Consider the following 19,524-nt stretch of genomic DNA (forward strand, 5'->3'; position numbering starts at 1 on the left):
AGTCATATTGATAATTTTATTTTGATTATGGAACTCATTTTTAAGCTGAATCTGAATCTGAATTTTGAATAGTAATTCTGAATCTGCATTTTTGAATTTTGAATCAGGCTCACTGATTTTCGCTTCATTTACTTGAAAATTTACAATCGTTACCGATGCATTCAGAGTAACGACGCTGTTAGCATTGACTCGTGAACGAATCAAAGCGCCGAATGTAGAATGATTTTTCTTTCTGTTTGTGTTGCTTAGCGTTCCTTGTTGATTTTCTCCTCCCGATATTCATCCAGCAATCATTCGCTTCGCAACTGAATCAATTCGTCCCCGAGTTTGTTCGGCGCGAGTTGTTGACGATGCTGTTGATTAATGGCCAGACTCAGATCTTTAAGGAAGAATGCTATTAGGAGGACAATTCTTGGGATAAAAACTAAGACCCACATTTGAAAAATAATTTTTGGGCTTCTAGCAGACAAAATGCTATCCAGCTATCCAGATAACCAGACTTTTAATTCTATACATGAATTGTTCTGCGAATCTATGGGTATAAAATAGTTCCATGGTGTAAGGGCAGGAAATAATTACAAGTAGGAGTCAAAAAAGTTAACGAAAGTCAACACATTATTTAAATCAACACCTCGGACTTAAAACAAACAACATCATCCGATCGACAAGCTATCAAAACAAGGTTAATGGGATCGAGCCAACGGACTCATAAAATTGTTATCGTCGCCTCCGATGTAAAACAAAGCATAGAAATAGATTGATTAGCAGAACCCGTCCCACTCATGAATACAACACGTCGCATCAAGAAAGTTCGACTCTACCTTGAAGGACAACATTGGCGATAAGCGGCAGTATAAATATGGAGCATCCAGAACTCAACAGCAGATTCTTACTCAGTTCGAGATTCCAGACGGTCAACAGTCGCAGTGAATAGTGAAAGTGATAGTACTAAGTTAGTCTTAAGTTGTAATATGAAATAAATATTTTTTAAAAAGTCTTACCTAGACAACAATAATTTAACTGGCGCCCGAATAGGGACCCGAGTGTGCTACAAGTGAAAGTTTAGTGTCAAAACCAAACCTATCTAGATTCACCACGTTAGAGTGTCGTGGACGTGAAAGGAACACCGGTTGAGAAAAAAATAAGTATCATCCGAACTTTACACTTAGTTTTCCTATCGCAAAGTGCAGCCGTATAGAGTGATCCCCAGTATCGAATCAAAAAAGGACTTAATCATCTATACCGAGAAGAAAACAGGCACACGAAGGTTCCACTCGAACTGGTTTTAGTTGTTTACCCAAACAACTGTTCGAGATAAGTGAAAAAACAAGGAGGTAATAGGATCATCCCCGAACACGCGCTTCAAACAACCCAGGACGTTCCCTGTTAGAAGGCAGAACACAGTGGTTAAGAAAAGATCCCGCAATCTTGAGGTGTCCCCTTGAGATGTTCTTTCTCATGTAAGTAAATAAATAAAAATTTTTTTTTTTTGAAAAAATAACACTACACAATACAAAAGAAGTGAATAATTAAAAAAGTGTATTTTACATCAGTGTCAAAAAACAAATAACAAAAAATCTGGAAGATTTAAGTAACTTATTCAATAAAATAAATTTAAACATGTCGCAATCTCAACTTCAAGAGATTATTACAAGATTAACGGCTTTGGAAGCAACTGCTACTCCAATTCCGGATGTGGATCTTAAAGACCCACAACTTTATCTGACAAGAACAGATGGATCCCCAATCGATCCATCATCAATCGAAAAAATTCCCGATATTGTTAAAGATCTACCAGTATTTACTGGAGATCCAAACGAAATTAGCATATGGTTAAATGATGCTGAAGGATTAATCGACATGTACAAACCAAATACCAGAAGTTCAGTGGATGAAAGGAATAGATTCCACGTAATTTGCAAAGCCATTAGGAGAAAAATCCGAGGCGAAGCAAATGATGCACTAGTAGCATCTAATGTAAACATTAACTTCGAGAGTATAAAAAGAACACTGATGACTTACTATGGAGAAAAGAGGGACATTGGTACCTTAGATTACCAATTAATGAACTGTTCCCAAAGGAACAAAACATTAGAAGTTTACTATGACGAAGTCAATAGACTTCTATCGCTAATAGCAAATCAGATAAAAACTGATCCAAAATTTAGACACCCTGAAGCCTGCAAGGCTATGATAGAAACTTACAACGATAAAGCCATAGACGCTTTTGTAAGAGGTTTAGACGGAGACGTTAGCCGATTCTTAAAAAATTATAGACCGGATTCGCTTGCCAGCGCATACGCTTATTGTATCTCATTTCAGAACGTTGAATACAGGAAGCAGTTCACAAGATCCAGGATCCAAGAAACCGCGCATGGAACGAGAAACTTAATACCATTGCCACCAAGGATTCCACCGAGACAGCCGCAAAGACCGCTGCCTCCAATACCGAATTATTTCAGAAATAATACTTTTAATAAACCTAATTATCAACCATTTAATCGTGATTTCAATCGATTTAATAACTTTAATAACTTTAATAACAGACCGAATCTACCACCCAGACCACCCAAACCTATGGATAAACCCGAACCTATGGAGGTAGATGAGTCTATAAGAACAAAACAAATTAACTACGGAAATCGACCGAATAACCCTTTTCAAAAATTTGCCCCAAAGCGACCACGAATTAATAATATTCAAACGATTAATAAACGAAAAATAAAACAAGACCAGAAATATGTCGATTGTTGGGAAAAACAAGAAAAATTAAACGAACCTGTTGAAAATGCAGAGTTCAATTTTTTAGGATAGATTCCTCTCTCCCTTACTTTCTATTTCATGGAAATAAGGAAAAACCATTGAAAGTACTAGTGGACACAGGATCTAACAAGAATTTCATACACCCGAAATTTACGAAGATTTACCATAAAATAAAAAATCCTTTTCATGTTTCATCAGTCGGAGGAAATATTTTCATTGATCGATACTCCCAAGGTAAATTCTTTCTACCTTATAGCCAAGAAATTATTAAATTTTACCACATGCAAGAATTGAAAACTTTTGACGCAGTTATAGGGCATGATACTTTAAAACTAATTGGCGCAATTATTGATATTCCAAGAGAAAAAATTCTACTTCCCGGAAATCACACCATCAAACTTCTGCAACATAAATTACAAGAAGTTAATCAAATTACTATTAGAGATCAACATCTTAATAGGAATGAACAAGAACAGCTTAAAGATTTGTTGAAAAATTATCAAGACTTATTCCAACCACCAGATGAGAAATTACCATTTACAACCAAAATAGAAGCAAACATTAGAACAACCGATGAAAATCCAGTATATAGTAAAACTTATCCCTATCCTCAAGCTCTAAAATCAAAAGTCGATAAACAAATTGATCAACTATTGAAAAACGGGATAATAAGACAATCAAAATCTCCATATAACTCACCTGTATGGATAGTTCCAAAAAAATTAGATGCTTCTAATGAAAAGAAATATAGAATGGTAATTGATTATCGAAAAATTAATTCAAAAACTATAAGTGACAGATATCCAATTCCAGAAACCTCTACAGTTTTAGCAAATCTTGGTAACAACAAATATTTTACGACATTAGATTTAGCATCTGGATTTCACCAGATACCTATGGCAAATAAAGACATTGAAAAAACCGCATTTTCCGTCAATAATGGAAAATACGAATTTATTCGAATGCCATTTGGATTAAAAAACGCTCCTGCCATTTTTCAAAGAGTAATGGACGACGTTTTACGAGAACATATTGGAAAAATTTGTCATGTATACATTGATGACATTATAATTTTTGGAAAAACACTTGAAGAACACCTGCGAAACATGAAAACTATTTTTAATACACTAAGAGAAGCTAATTTTAGAATTCAACCTGACAAATCTGAATTTATTAAAAGAGAAGTTGAATTTTTAGGATTTATAGTATCAGAAGAAGGATTAAAACCCAATGTTAAAAAAATTGAAAGTATTCAAAAATATCCCGAACCTACAAATTTGAAAGACCTTAGAGCCTTTCTAGGACTATCAGGATATTACAGACGTTTCGTCAAGGATTATGCAAAAACTGCAAAACCCTTAACAAAACTTTTAAGAGGAGAGGATGGCCATAGCCAAATTTCTAAACATCAATCAAAAAATCATAAGATTAAATTCGATGAAGAAGCGAAATTAGCATTCCAAACATTAAAAGACGTTTTATCATCAGATGATGTTCTTTCATTTCCTGATTTCAAATTACCTTTTATATTAACAACAGATGCATCAGATAAAGCAGTTGGTGCAGTTTTATCACAACAATTTCATAATGGAGAAAGACCTATAACATTTATATCAAGAACATTAACTCAAACAGAAGAAAATTATGCTACAAACGAAAAAGAAATGCTTGCAGTAGTATGGGCTCTACAAACCCTTAGAAACTTTATTTATGGAACTAAAATAAAAATTTACACAGATCACCTTCCTTTAACTTTCACGTTATCACCAAAGAATAATAATGCAAAGTTAAAAAGATGGAAAGCATTTTTGGAAGAACATGATTACGAAATGCATTACAAACCAGGAAAATCAAATGTAGTAGCAGACGCTCTTTCAAGAATTCAAATTAATTCACTTACTCCAACAATGCATTCCTCAGATGACGACGATTCAGCGTATATACCTTCAACAGAATCCCCGATCAATGTGTTTAGAAATCAACTCATTTTTAAGATATCACAGCCTGCCTCATATGAACACTCGAATCCATTCCCCGGATTTAATAGACACGTATTTACTGAACCATACTTCTCAGCAGAGTTTTTAAAAGATAAAATGAAAAGATTTTTAATACCAGGTATCTTAAACGGAATATTAACAACTGAACCAATAATGGCAACAATACAAGAAATCTATAAAGAAAACTTTAATCCAAAAGTAATAAGAGCTAGGTTTTCACAAGTACAAGTTCAAGACCTAAATGATGAAGAAAGACAAATAGAAGAAATAAAAAGAATTCATAATTTTGCACATATGAATGCAAAAGAAAATGCATCACAACTCATAGAAGAATACTATTTTCCCAAACTAGCTAAAATAACCAAAAATACCGTAAAAAATTGTGAAATTTGTAAAACAGAAAAATACGAAAGACACCCACAAAAATACATACCAACAAAAACACCTGTACCACAATACCCAGGAGATATTGTACATTTTGATATTTTTGTCTATAACCAAGGAAACCTTTTTATAACATCAATAGATAAATTTTCAAAATTTCTAAAAATAAGACCTATCAAATCAAAATCTATACAACATGTACAAGATGCTTTAATGGAACTAATATATGACTGGGATGTACCAGCTAATATTGTAATGGATAATGAGAGTACATTCGTATCACACGTAATAGAGCAAAGAATAAGAAATTTAGGAATTAATATATTTAAAACACCAGTAAACAGATCAGAAACAAATGGTCAGATAGAAAGATGTCACTCAACATTGAGAGAAATAGCAAGATGTTTAAAAATACTTAACCCAGATGTATCAATAACAACATTAATGCAAATGAGCACACACAGATATAATAACTGTATACACTCCTTTATAAAAAACACACCTAGGAATATTTTTCAGGGAAATAATAAAAGAAACTTGCCAATAGAAGAATTTAATAAGTTGAGAGAAAAAGATCAAGAAAAAGTTCTTGAAATCCATAAACAAAAGGATAATAACACACAAGAAAGTCAATATCAATCGTATGAACCAAATAGTTACGCTTATGAAAAATCAAAAGATATTTCAAAAAGAAAAAGCAGATACAAAACTGTACAAGTAAAAGAAAATCATCACACTTACATAATTGACACAAATGGAAGAAAAATTCACAAAACAAATCTAAGAAAAATAAATAATTAGTTATTTTTATTTCTCTTTTCAGACTCGCCATCTGCGTGTCTACAGTAAATTCAGCAGTTCAGATACATGATTTAACAAATAATCCATTAGCAGTCATACCATTAGGGAAAGCAAAAATAAAAACCAATTTCATCAGAATTCTACATCCTATAGATCTTATACAGTTAGAAAACACGATTGAAATTATAAATCAAACTATACAAGAAAAACCACAAAAGAATCCATTGTATGAACTAATTCAAATTAAAAACAAAAGATTGTATGAAACATTCACAAAATTAAAACCAATACCACTAAGAAGAAAACGTTGGGACTCGATAGGACACGTATGGAAGTGGATAGCCGGAAACCCCGATGCAGAGGACCTGAGAACCATCAACAGCACCATGAACGCCCTTATCGAAAACAACAATAAGCAGATTATGATCAATCAAGAAGTGGGAAAACGCATCAAACAAATATCAAACATCGCCAACAACGTACTCAATATCGAAAGTGAACGCCTCAGGAATAAATCAATTGAAACTAGCCAATTGATAATACTTTCCAACCTGGATTCCTTACAAAATCAAATAGAATCATTAGCAGACGCAATTCTACTAGCCAAACACGGAATACCAAGTAGCAAACTGTTAACCATAAACGACTTTCAAAAGATTGCCAAATTCCTGCAAAAAAATAACATATACGTATATTCATTCGAAGAACTATTATCGCAATCATCGGCACAAGTTACAATGAACAAAACACATATCACCTACATATTAAAAATACCTCGTATGTCACCATATACATATGAGTATGATTATATTGATTCAATTGTCAAGAGGAATAAACGAATCTTCATTAAACAAAACTATATAGTAAGAAACGCTTCACACATCTACGAAGTAACAACACCATGTGAAATGCAAGACGAAAACTACATATGTGATCTAAGAGACCTAAAGGACCCATCATATTGTGTGACTCTACTAATAAAAGGTCAACACACAAATTGTACTTACGAAAAAGTATACTCCAATGGAATCATCAAAAGAATTAATGACGCAACTATACTCATTAATAATGCTATAACAACGGTCACATCAAATTGCAGCAACCTTAATCAAATATTGAACGGATCTTTCCTGATACAATTCGAAAGATGCAGCATCCAAATTAATGGAGAAACATTTAGCAATTACGAAATGATTATGCCAACAAAAGCATATCATCCCACAACAGGATTAATTGCATTCGAAACAAATATGATAGATGTTCCACCAACCGAATATTTACAAAACCTAACTTTGGAACACAGATCTAAACTTCAGTTGATGAACCTTGCAAACGAATCACTATCATGGAAAATCAATCTATTTGGATCACTCAGTTTCACAACTATCGGAATAATAGTAGCCATAATATGTACCTACGCCTTTCTTACCAGAAGATCAACAAAAATCAATATAAAAATGCCAGCGATATCAAATAACGAAGTCTCACTGCAAGAAATAAAAAAATCATCATCCATACCCGACGACATTTCAGAAGCAGAAAAAAAGGAAATAGAGACATTTATAAATATGCCAACACCGTTCCGCACACTCAATCATCTTTGAGGACAAAGATATTTAAGCCAGGGGGAGTTAACGAAAGTCAACACATTATTTAAATCAACACCTCGGACTTAAAACAAACAACATCATCCGATCGACAAGCTATCAAAACAAGGTTAATGGGATCGAGCCAACGGACTCATAAAATTGTTATCGTCGCCTCCGATGTAAAACAAAGCATAGAAATAGATTGATTAGCAGAACCCGTCCCACTCATGAATACAACACGTCGCATCAAGAAAGTTCGACTCTACCTTGAAGGACAACATTGGCGATAAGCGGCAGTATAAATATGGAGCATCCAGAACTCAACAGCAGATTCTTACTCAGTTCGAGATTCCAGACGGTCAACAGTCGCAGTGAATAGTGAAAGTGATAGTACTAAGTTAGTCTTAAGTTGTAATATGAAATAAATATTTTTTAAAAAGTCTTACCTAGACAACAATAATTTAACTAAAAGTGTCTGAAAGATGTTTATAATGGAAAATACTGTAAATATATGGGTGAAACAGGGAGTACTTGTAGTTCCACCAGGTCTCAATAGTGGGAACCCATGCATGAGCATGATACTATTTGCTAAATTCAGATTTGCGAATCTGGCGACCAAAATAAGGTCTCCACCTACAAAGCTTGGTACCGTAATCCGGGGTAAGATTGATCACTTTTTTCAATATATTTTGATTTTTTTTTCTGTTAAGGGGAATGTTGCATATTTCATATTTTTAAAAACAGTACTGGACTCTTATGAACGTAAAACATGAATGCAGAAATTTATTTGACTACTTTAAATTTGATTTAAAAATCATGTTCGTCTCTCACCTCGTCTCACCTTCATAATATTAACATATGCTAGATTATCAATTTAACCTTGATTTTTAACGTTTAACTTTGAACATATTAATAATCGAAAAAAGAACTATGATGCTGTCTACATTTAGGGGCAAAATTATTATAATTGCTAAAAAGTTTGAGCCTCAAAATACAAATGAAATTTTACCTTCACACATTCCCCTAGGCCCTCCCACTACTTCCATTTTCATTTTTACTTCAAAGTTAACGATTTGATATGGTTCCTATCCATTTGTCGAATTAGGACCTACTTTTGGAAAATTTCCCTATTATTTGAATATCAAAAATTTATCATTAAATGACTATAAAAATAATACTATAACTGTTTATATACAAAGAAAAAAAGTGGTTCTTTCCCATTGAACAACACGTTTGTTTCTAAATTCTTTTTGGTATCATCAGAAGAGCTGTTTGTTTGCGAGCCTTGAAAAAAATACATATTTCTAGATTTTGAAATTCGATTTTTACTAACAGAAAAGAAATTTCAAATACAAACCAAATTTTGCCTGTTTGATACTCAACTAATAGGCTTTCAAACGTAGAAAACAGTTTTCAAAAATTCAAACTATGGACTGAGTTATTGATGATGATGTGGAAAAGTTTATTGTTGATCAAATTTACCCCGGTGATCAAAGTTACCCCGTTTGACGGTATCCAGACTTTTCCAGAATTTTTTCGAAATCTTCCAGACTTTTTTAAAAAATAGTTGGCAATTCTGGGTATGCGTCGTTCGATGCTGAACGACGCACACAGGAGTATTTCACCCAAAAACCTGGCCAAAACTCAAAATTTAAATTTCATTGGTTACTTTTATGTCAATGTTTATTTGATTGTTGAATAAATTTAGAACCATGTACCGGTCAGTTTTTTGACATCTGATTTGTTTATAAGCTGTTACAGCTGTCGAAACTTTAGTATTTTTATGAGATAGAATTTTTCTACAAATCGTAATGAATAAAACATTCTTTAGTGACTGAAAATGAAAATTTTAAATGGAAAACTTCAATGGAGGGATATTTAATCATTTTAAGTATAATAGACCAAATTCGATGACTATAGAGACAGAACGCAGTGCTTTGAAAATTCTTCTATATATTTTTTGTTTTAAACGTTGCTTTTTTTTTACAAATTAGTGTTTTTGTTTATGTTCCCAGCAAGTCCCGGCAAAATGTTTGATATCATTAGAAAATTGATAACTTCGCGCAAACTCGCGCATTTTTGATATTTTTAATTTTGAAGTTTAAAAATATTGATAGATTTTTTCCACAAAAAAGTTACCTAGGGCTTCGTTTATTTTAAACTAAAGCTCAGTAAAATTAATGTTCTTTTTCGAATATTTTCAAATGTTATTTAACTTTCAAAAACAAATAAAAAAAATCTAGATTTTTTTGAATTTTACAACTTTTCTTATTCTTATCTATCATGTCATATAAATGTTAGAAAATTTCTTATAGAAAATTATGAAAAATTACGAAAACGGTAAAAAGTATTTTAAATTATCTTAAAAGCGTTTGATAAGTCAAAATAAACTATTTTATTGATTTCAAAACTAAAAAATACTTTTGGCCAACTTTTTCTTCTACGTACTCCTGTGTGCGACGTTTGTAAAGAAAACAGACTTTCTATGATGAGGCGCTAAATCGTTGGTGACTAGGATCGGGGAAAAAAAAAATCTATTCGAAGATCACCAACCTTGTTTTGAATCTGTTCCGGAATTTCAATACGTTTTCTAAAATTTACAAAAAACGGGTTCTGAATTTTGATTCCAGATTAGAATTCCAAATATCAGTCAAGAATTAAAATTTCTTCAAATCATGAATCCAAAATTGTATTTCTGATTTTTTGAGTTCCAATTTTTTTTTTAAATTTCAATTATGTATTTCTAATCCGACTTGTAAATCTTCGGAAAAATACTATCTAAATAATAAAAATGCTAACGAGTCTTGAAAATCATGAACTAAATTATGAATTGAATGTAAAACCAAATTCAAACGACGATTAAAATACAGCTTTTAGTTTTAAATGATGATTCGAACCGAAAATCAAAAATCATAAACTGGAAACAGAATTCGAAATATGAAAATAAAAATACGATTTTGATTATATGGAACCAAAATCTCTGGAATGGGTTGAATCTTATTTCACAATTAATATTCAGAAGTGAAGTGAAAATTTTGAAAAACTGTAGCTGAATTCTGAACCTGGGATTAGTTTTGGAGGTTCTGACATCAGTTCTGAGTCAAGATTGTCACACTCGAATAATCATACTTCATCATCAAAATTTTAGTAAGAATTTCAAATTTCTATCGTATAGTGGTTAAACTCGTTTGCTTTTGATGGATTTTAATAGAAGGGGGAGATAATATTTTTTTAAAATCGAAAAATAAATGGACCAAGGATTTCTGAGGCTTGATAATTTTTCTAAAAATAGGTTCATTTCGAGTTTTCTCAAGCTTTTAAGCTTCTCTTAGCTGTAGCTTTTGACAACTGCTTGTCAAACATTTCTCATTAGTATGCGCAAAATGTAAGGAAAAATTAATGATTGGCATTGGTTTTATACCGTTTAAGTAAAGAGTTCATCAATAACCTATGCACTTTTCAAGGATTGCAGAAAATTGTCCTTGATCAGTTCGTTCAAAGCTTTTTTTTTAATGTATGTGTTTTATGGATTCTAAGTTAAGAAATTAAATCTTTTTTTTAATGATAAGATCATCAAAAATTGGATCTTCAATCCTTCATGGCTCCTGTAATTTTGAAAGAAAAAATGGTGTGAAATTAAATTCTGGTTTAAGTATGATCGATGGACAATTTTAGACAGGTGGAGTAAGAGTCGTATCGTATCTTAATTTACAGTAAAATCAAATTATTTATTATTAATTCCTCTATCTAGAGCCAAGAAAAAAGAAAGTAGTATTTGAAAAGAAAAAACAACGTAGAGGTAGATTCGAATACTTCAGTCCGGATTAGAATTGTTCAAGATCGATTCACATGAAGGATCGTAAGGTATTTAAATTCATCAAAAAAAACGAAGCTTGAGGATCAATCTTTTCCATTTTTAGCAAGAACGAGCAACTTTTTGTAAAAAATTAGCAAAAAAAGGGCACGAAGTTTCATAGATCTTTAACCTTCAACACTTTGATTTAGAAACTAGATATATTGGAATTGCAGTTAAAAATTTCAAAAAAGCATATCTACTTTTAGGTATTGATATCGATTGGATGTCCAACAGATGCCACTGTTCGGTAGTCAAAATTGACTGTGAATAAGTATCTCGACTTAGCGAGGAAAAGAATCTAAAACATCGAAGATCGAATCGTAAAAAAGCTGATCTTATCAATATTTTCATACTGAAGAATCGATCCAAAAAATCGAAACCATAATTTTTGTTTATAAATTATGAACCAACAGCGTGAAAAACGATGGGAGTATTAATTTCAGAGCTTTTAAAGATTAAAAAAATTTAATGCCGAGAAAATCGTTCATTTTGTGCGAGCGCTTTAACCCTAATCCGCTCTCAGTGGCTAAATCTATTAAAAGAATGGCGGCTTGTAATTTTATTCGGGTGCATCCAAATAAAAAAAATTACCTCGGAGACCCTCAATGATTTGTTGAAATCTTTAATTTTGCATCATTACTTTTTTTAGACACACTCTGGAAGCCGAGGAAAAAACTCCCTAATCAGACCTTGAGTTGACAATTTGACACTCCTCGCTTAAAATCGCTATATCTCTCGTTTCTCAACTGATTTTAATAAAAAAAAATAGTTTTGGGAACCTCGAAATGTAACTCAAATATGTTTCTCATATGTCTACTTTTTGTTTAATATTTGTGTAAAGTTTCGCAGCTCCTATGTAATTGCAAATCTAGAATCGGTATGAAATTACCTTTCTGATGAATATAAATTTATTGCGGAGTTCTTAATTTAATATACTTAAAAATCCAGTGCAAAAGTTATATTTCAGTCTTAGAAAATCTGAGAAATAGAAAATTGACAAAAGGTTCGAAAAATCAGCTACCTTTGAAAATTCACTAAAATTTCTGTGTGTTCGTATTTTAAAAATCCAAAAACGCAAAAATGTGCCAAATTACGTAAACTTTCCAAGCCCTTCTTAAAAATTGATCTGGTGTGACTTTAACAATTTTAACGGTTCATTTATTGAAAAGTACGGTATAACACCTTTTTTTTTATAATTTTGGTGATCCTGTTCCTAAAAAATTCGAAAAATATATCCTTATGTGCAACGTATAACTTCTTACTCCAGCTTTCTAGGGCACGAAGTGAACTTTTTTTTTAGCATTCTGTAGCTGATCAACAGCCTTTTTCCCGAAGCATATTTTTTAGATATTTTTTCTTAGACTTTAAATGACGGAAAACTAAAGTGTTGTAGCTGAATGTTGTTTGAGAAACATATTTATGTTACATCACGAGGTTTCCAAAGCTATGAGGCTTGTAAAAATCGGTAGAATATATCCCAGCGGCGATCAAAATAAGATAACAAAAATCGGTTGAGAAACAAGAAAAATATAGCGGTTTTAGTCAGGAGTTGACACTCCAGGGATCTGGGAGGGATGAGGGATAATGTCCCTAAATGCCTCAGAATACCTTTTATCGTCAAATTTCAATTCCATTGAGCATTTTGGAGGCAGGTTAAAAATCCTCGGATAAAATACAATTTTTCAGGAATTTAATAGTTGTTTCAGAGCCGAATGACCTCTCAAGGTTAAAAGGTCTCTAATAAATATTATTATTATTATTGATAGTTGTTGCTATTTTTTAGAACAAAAATATGTTTTGATATGTTTTACTTTTGCATTTTTATGAATTTATCTTTTTTTTCCTTCTAATTGGAGCAAAATCACTGGTGTTGGGAAAAAGTGGTAGAAATTTTGATACTCACGACAAATTTTGAAAATTTTTCCATGCAAAAATATTTTCAAGATCTGTGGACTTCTAGTTTTTTTACAACACGTGTTGTATTTTCGCATGCTGTGATGCAAAAATAGCAATATTTCTATGTATGTATGTATGAATTTGAGTTGATGGCCGAGAGTTTGGTACTCTATATCACCACTTTTACGAAAACGTTGTCAGTCGTGTGCATTTTGTTAAAATAGGGATGTTCCTTTTTTCATTTGTTTTCCACTTCCTTTCTGTACTGCTTAGATTTTCATTCGTGCTTTTTCGAGGAAATTGAGAATTTCTCTCAATTTTTCTTCATTAAAATCTTGGATCATTTCGAGCAGATTGGAATATCGATTCCAATCATAATGATTTCGAATATGGTTGAATTGAATGCATTTTAGTAGTGCATGTTCAGTGGTAAAGTTCTCATTACATAGTTCGCATAATTTTGTGTCTCGAATTCTCATGATTCCCAAATAATATGGTGAATAATCGTGTCCGCTGAGTAATCTATTCAAAGTTCGAGTTTGAATATTGGTGAAATCGGTATTCCAGTACCAGGGTTTATTGGAGAAGTTCGACTGAAATTCTTAGAATTTCATTCCTTTTCTGTCGTGTTGTACCATGTTTTTGTACCATAGATTTGTGGATTCCAAAGACTCTAGTTTGAATCTGTTGTATGCGTCTTCTAATCGTAATTTGTTTTGTAGTAATATTGGTCCATCTAGTCCTTGTTTTGCTAAGATATCCGCATTTTCGTTTTGAGGGAATCCATTGGATCTTCACATTCTTAGTTGTAGCCATCGTACATATATCATGGGTAATTTGGTCAAATTTTTTGTTCTTTATGTCTTTTTTAATAATTTTACAGGCCGCTTGGGAGTCGGTAAAAATAACAGCGACTCCTCTGGTTGTGTCTATATGTTCTAGTGCTACTCTTATAGCTAATAGCTCGGCTGTTGCAATGTTAACACTGTTAACTAAAGCAATACTTATCTTCGTATCCGAAGAAGCGTCGTAAATTCCAATGCCACATTTGTTCATACTTTTGGAGGCATCAGTATACCAATGATCACGGTGACCATAATGGTTATTAATCATCTCTATGGCAAGGGTTTTTAGTACGGTCGGAGATGTTTCTTTCTTTCTAATCATTGATCCTATCATTTGATCTTCTATTTCCACTTTTAAAGCAATTTGAGGTTTTGTTTCTGTGTATATTGTTTGGAATTCTTGTATATTTTTTATATATGTTCTTTCTATAAAGGTATATTTTGCATCATTTTGTATATTTGACAAGTCTAAAGAATGTAATTGTTGGGCTATTAAATCATTTCGTTGGATGTGTAGCGCAATACGTTTTTTAGCTAAATAATTCCGTTTGATGTTGAGTGGTTCTTCTCCAGCTATTGCTGCTAAGGTGTTTACAGGTGTGGTTTTTGTACATCCTGTAGCGATACGTAAACATTGTCTGTTTGTTATTTCAAGCATGTCACAGTACTTCTTGGGTGTTCCGCCATAAATAATAGCTCCGTAGTTAAGATAGTTACCATATAAGGCTTTATGATATAACATCATCACTTTTGGAGTGCCACCGAATTTGATTCCGCTTATAATTTTTAACATGTTTTGTTTGGTCAATACGTTTTGTTTAAGAGTTTTTATGTGTATTCCGTATTTAAGCGTCTGATCGAGTGTTATTCCTAAGTATTTATAGCTCTTTACTGTTTCCAGGGTCTCCCCTTCCATTGTCAAGCAGAGTTGTTTATCACAGTCTTTGAATAGCATTGCTTTAGTTTTTGAACTATTCAAACGTAATCCCAACTCAGAGGCTATTGCCGTAAAATGGTTTATTTCATTTTGCATCTTTTTCACAGCTGTTTCTAAAGATTTTGCCTTAACGATTTTGAAAAAATCATCAGCAAATTGTAGAGTTGTGATATCTGGGTCTAAGTTTGTATTGTGTAAAGAGGCAGTGTAGATGTTAAAAAGAACAGGTGACATTACGTCTCCTTGTGGTACTCCGGTGCAAATTGTTTGGCTCACAGGTCCTTCTTGTGTGAAAACCAAAGTTTTACGGTTATTCAGGAAATTGTATATCCATGTGCATGTGTCTTTTTTAAAACCATTACTCAACATTAAGCTGTACAGTTTTTCAATATTTACGGTGTTGAACGCATTTGAAAAATCGAAGAAAACACCAATTGTTGTGTAGTTGGCTCTTCGTGCTGCTTTAATAAGATTAGTTGCAAAGGTAATACAATGTTCTGTTGACATTCCTTTACGAAATCCGAACGAAAGATTTGGAATGATATTATTGTTTTCACACGTCTTTTGTATGTCTTCAAGAACAGCCGCGTTCAAAATTTTCACTACCGTTGGTAGGAGTGCTATGGGTCTGCTAGAGCTTATTTCATTTAGTGGTTTGTTAGCTTTTAAAATTGGGAAAATCTTTATTTCTTTAAGGTGATCATCTAGTACTCCTTTACGCCACATTTCGTTAAGTAGATCTATAATTTTTAATGCGGATTGCAGGTCCAAATCTTTGAGTGTCCCGTAGTTAATGCAGTCTGTACCTGGTGATGATTTTGAGGATTTGTTTCTTAAAATTTTTTTCCAGAGTTGATGAGTTAAAATGGAAGATCTTGTATTATTTTCCTCGGGTGGTAGAGGTTCTTTAAAACTTGATGGACCAAAGTTGATGGTTAAAAACTGAGTTGCCATGTTTTTGCTGTTATTTATGGGGTTGTTTTTAGGGTTGATTACTGGTAGGAGTTTTAATCTTCTGACCAGTTTCCAATTTTCATGCGTATTTCTTGGGTCTATGGACCCTGAGAGTTCAATCATTTTGTCTTTGATGTGTTTATGTTTGGATTTAAGAAACATTGCAGAGGATTTTTTCCACTTAACTAAGTTTATACTGCTGCTGCAACTATTATACTCACGTAGAGCGTTTTGTTTTTGATTATATAATTCGGAGAGCTCCGAGCTCCAGTAATATTTTGGTGAATAAGTGCTGGTTTTTTTGTGCTTCTTTGTTATATTCTGTGAGAGATTAGAAAGATCCTTTAAGTCACTGAATTCCCAATGTTTTACTTGGGCCATTTCTGCTGAGATTTTTTGTTTGTCGTAGTAAAACTTTTGATTGCGTTTAACTCTTAAATCAAGACCAGTTTCTATGATAAGATGTCCACTTCCGCCAAAAGTTTTGTTTACTACCTTCCAATCAACCATATTAAAAAGATTTGAAGTGCATAATGTTAAATCAATAGCGCTGGGTCGCTGATTAGTGATAGTAGGAAGAAAGGTAACTGTTCCAGTATTCAGTAGTAGTAAATTAGAGCCAATTATGGCATCATGAACAATTTTTCCTTTGTTGTTTGTCTCGTGACATCCCCATATCACGTTATGACTGTTAAAATCGCCTCCTATTAAGACTTTTGCATAGTTAGCTACTTCGTTGAAAAGTGTTGTTATTGCTGTTTCTAAATTGCCAATAGATATTCTGGGGTTTACATAAACAATTACTAGAGCAAGCTCTATTTTAGATATGAAAAGCCCAAGTGTTTCAAAGTCATCTGAAGTTGAAAGCTGAATGGTGTCAAACTTAAATTCTTCCTTGAGAAAAATTCCTACGCCTCCAAATCCGTCCGCGCGGGGAGCTAGGAGTCGATGGTATCCTTGAATATTCCACCTTCCTGTAGGAATTTGATCCGGTTTAACCCAGATCTCGGAAAGCAAAGCTGCGTCGTAGTTTTGGGTGTACATCTCATGAATTAATTCGTTTTTATTTCTATACAAACTCTGAATATTTGATTGTAGTACTTTGAAATCGCCAGTGTAATCTATTTAACTCCCGGGGATCCCAACATTTTGTTCAGCTCACCCATAATACAAGCTGATATCTCTCCTCCCGTTTTTCCATGTGTTTTTACAATATCTTCTAATTTCGAATTAATAGTTGTTATTATTTGTTTCCATTCTTCATGTGATTGTTTTTTAACAGATTCTTCGATATCTTTTTTGAATCTCTCAAATTCGTCAGTTTTGTATTTATTAAATAGTCCCATACCTCTGTGTTCTTCCTTTTCCTCTTCCATTTTTCTTTTCTTTGCAAACTCGTTCTGATTTAATCCTAAAATACTTGCCACACCAGGTACAATATCTGTGACTACATTTAGTTTGCTTTGATTTTTATTTTCTTTTCTAGATCTATTTTTATTGTAATCTAAACTCCATTCTTTGCGTTTTTGTTGTAGATGTTGTGGAAAACTTTGTCCATTTGCTGCTACTTTAGAGTATGCTTCAGATGGTGTTGGATATTCATCTGTTGTTCTTAAAACATCGAATAAATTTTCTGTTGGAAAGTCAAAAAATTGTTTTGCTTCCTGATAGGTCATACTTTTCCTTGCCATAATCGCCTGTATGTCATTTTCTTTTTTCCATCGTGGACATTCTTTATCCGTCGTCTTGTGGTTACCATTAGGACAATACAAACATTTTAAAATATCACAGGAATTGTCTGCAGAATGTTCTGCTGCACATTTCATACATTTATTTAATAACTCTTTACAGTTTTTGGACAAATGATTATAACGTAGACATTTAAAACAAATTATCGGTTTTCTTATGTACGGCTGCACCCTATGTATCACAGAATAAATACTAATATCGCTAGGTAAAGTGTTGCTTCTAAAAACTATGCCCATTTTGTACGTAGGTTCTTTTTTCTTGTCTTTGTATCGATGCATTCTAAAAACGGAGTCTATTTCTACCTTTGCCTTTATGAAATTTTTTATTTCCTCATCTTTTAATTCTAGTGGAATTCCAGAAATTACTCCTGTCACCGTAACATATTGTTTAGGAATGAATGATTTATATCCTTGTAGATTGAGGTTTTGACAATTTGCGAGTCTATTAGCGTCTTTTATATTTCCAACATATACTGTTACCTTGTTTCTTGCTGTCTTTCTTATGTCATCAATAGATTTGTCGAAACCATTTTGATGTAGCAAAATTCCGACTTGTAGCCTGTTGATAACCCTCCGCTTTTCCACTTCCGTATTTTCCACTATCACCCGATATGGACGACAATCACCACTCTGATAGTTGTAATTTTTGTAGATTTTCACAGGTTTAGGATCCGTATTTTTGTTTCCTTCTATGGTTGGTTGAAGAGTTTCCATGTTCTCGTCCTGCATCCTTTCCATTTGTCCGGGATCCGGTGGTGTAAGATGGTGTGTTGATGCTGCTCCATCTGGAGCAGCATCCTTGCCACTCATCTTAGTACGGTCGTTCGATTATCACAGATGGGTTCTTTTGTAATTTTATCACTAGATCACAGAATAATATCACAGATCTTCTTAAAATTAATCACACAACAGACAATTTAAAAGTTTTTGTTAAAAAATAATCCACGTTAAAAAATAGAACATCCACACGCTATCAATGTAAACATTGGAAAGGCAATATTTCTATCACATACGGCTGAAATAGAAACAGTGTTGTAAAAAAAAAATACAACGCCCCAAGATCTTGAAAACATTTTTGCATGGTGAAATTTTCAAAATGTCAAAATTTCTACCACTTTTTCCCAACACCAGTGAACTTGCTCTTACTGATGAAAAAGTTAAAATGGGTCTAACAGAATTGTTAATTATTTTTTCAAAAAAAAAAAAAATCATAGTAGGTACGTAGTTTTAAGGAAATTAAATAATATCAGTCAGTACAGCTTATTTCGTTAAACATCCATTTTAAAAAGCACATTAGCAAAATGATGGTAGAGAATGTTCTTGTTTACTAACTTTTGTCACTGACTTTAGGTAAGAAAAAACTGAAGAGAGGTTAAATGTTCAAATTTTCGACAAAATGCATGTTAGAAAATAATGGAGATGTAGGGTTTATTTATTTGATCAGATAAGTTATACAATACCGTAAAACGGGGTAACATTGATCACCGGGGTAGCTTTGATCAACATGAAATTGTGCCAAATAATAATCAATAACTAAGTCTATAGTTTGAATTTTTGAAAACTGTTTTCTACGTTTGAAAGCCTATTAATTGAGTATCAAATTGGCAAAATTTGGTTTGTATTTGAAATTTGTTTTCTGCTAGTAAAAATGTTATTTCAAAATCTTAAAATATCTATCTTTTCCAAGGCTCGCAAACAAACAGTTCTCCTGATGATACCAAAAAGCATTTAGAAGCAAACGAGTTGTTGAA

This window comes from Uranotaenia lowii, chromosome 3 (assembly GCF_029784155.1).
Source record: "Uranotaenia lowii strain MFRU-FL chromosome 3, ASM2978415v1, whole genome shotgun sequence".
Taxonomy (NCBI): Eukaryota; Metazoa; Arthropoda; class Insecta; order Diptera; family Culicidae; genus Uranotaenia; species Uranotaenia lowii.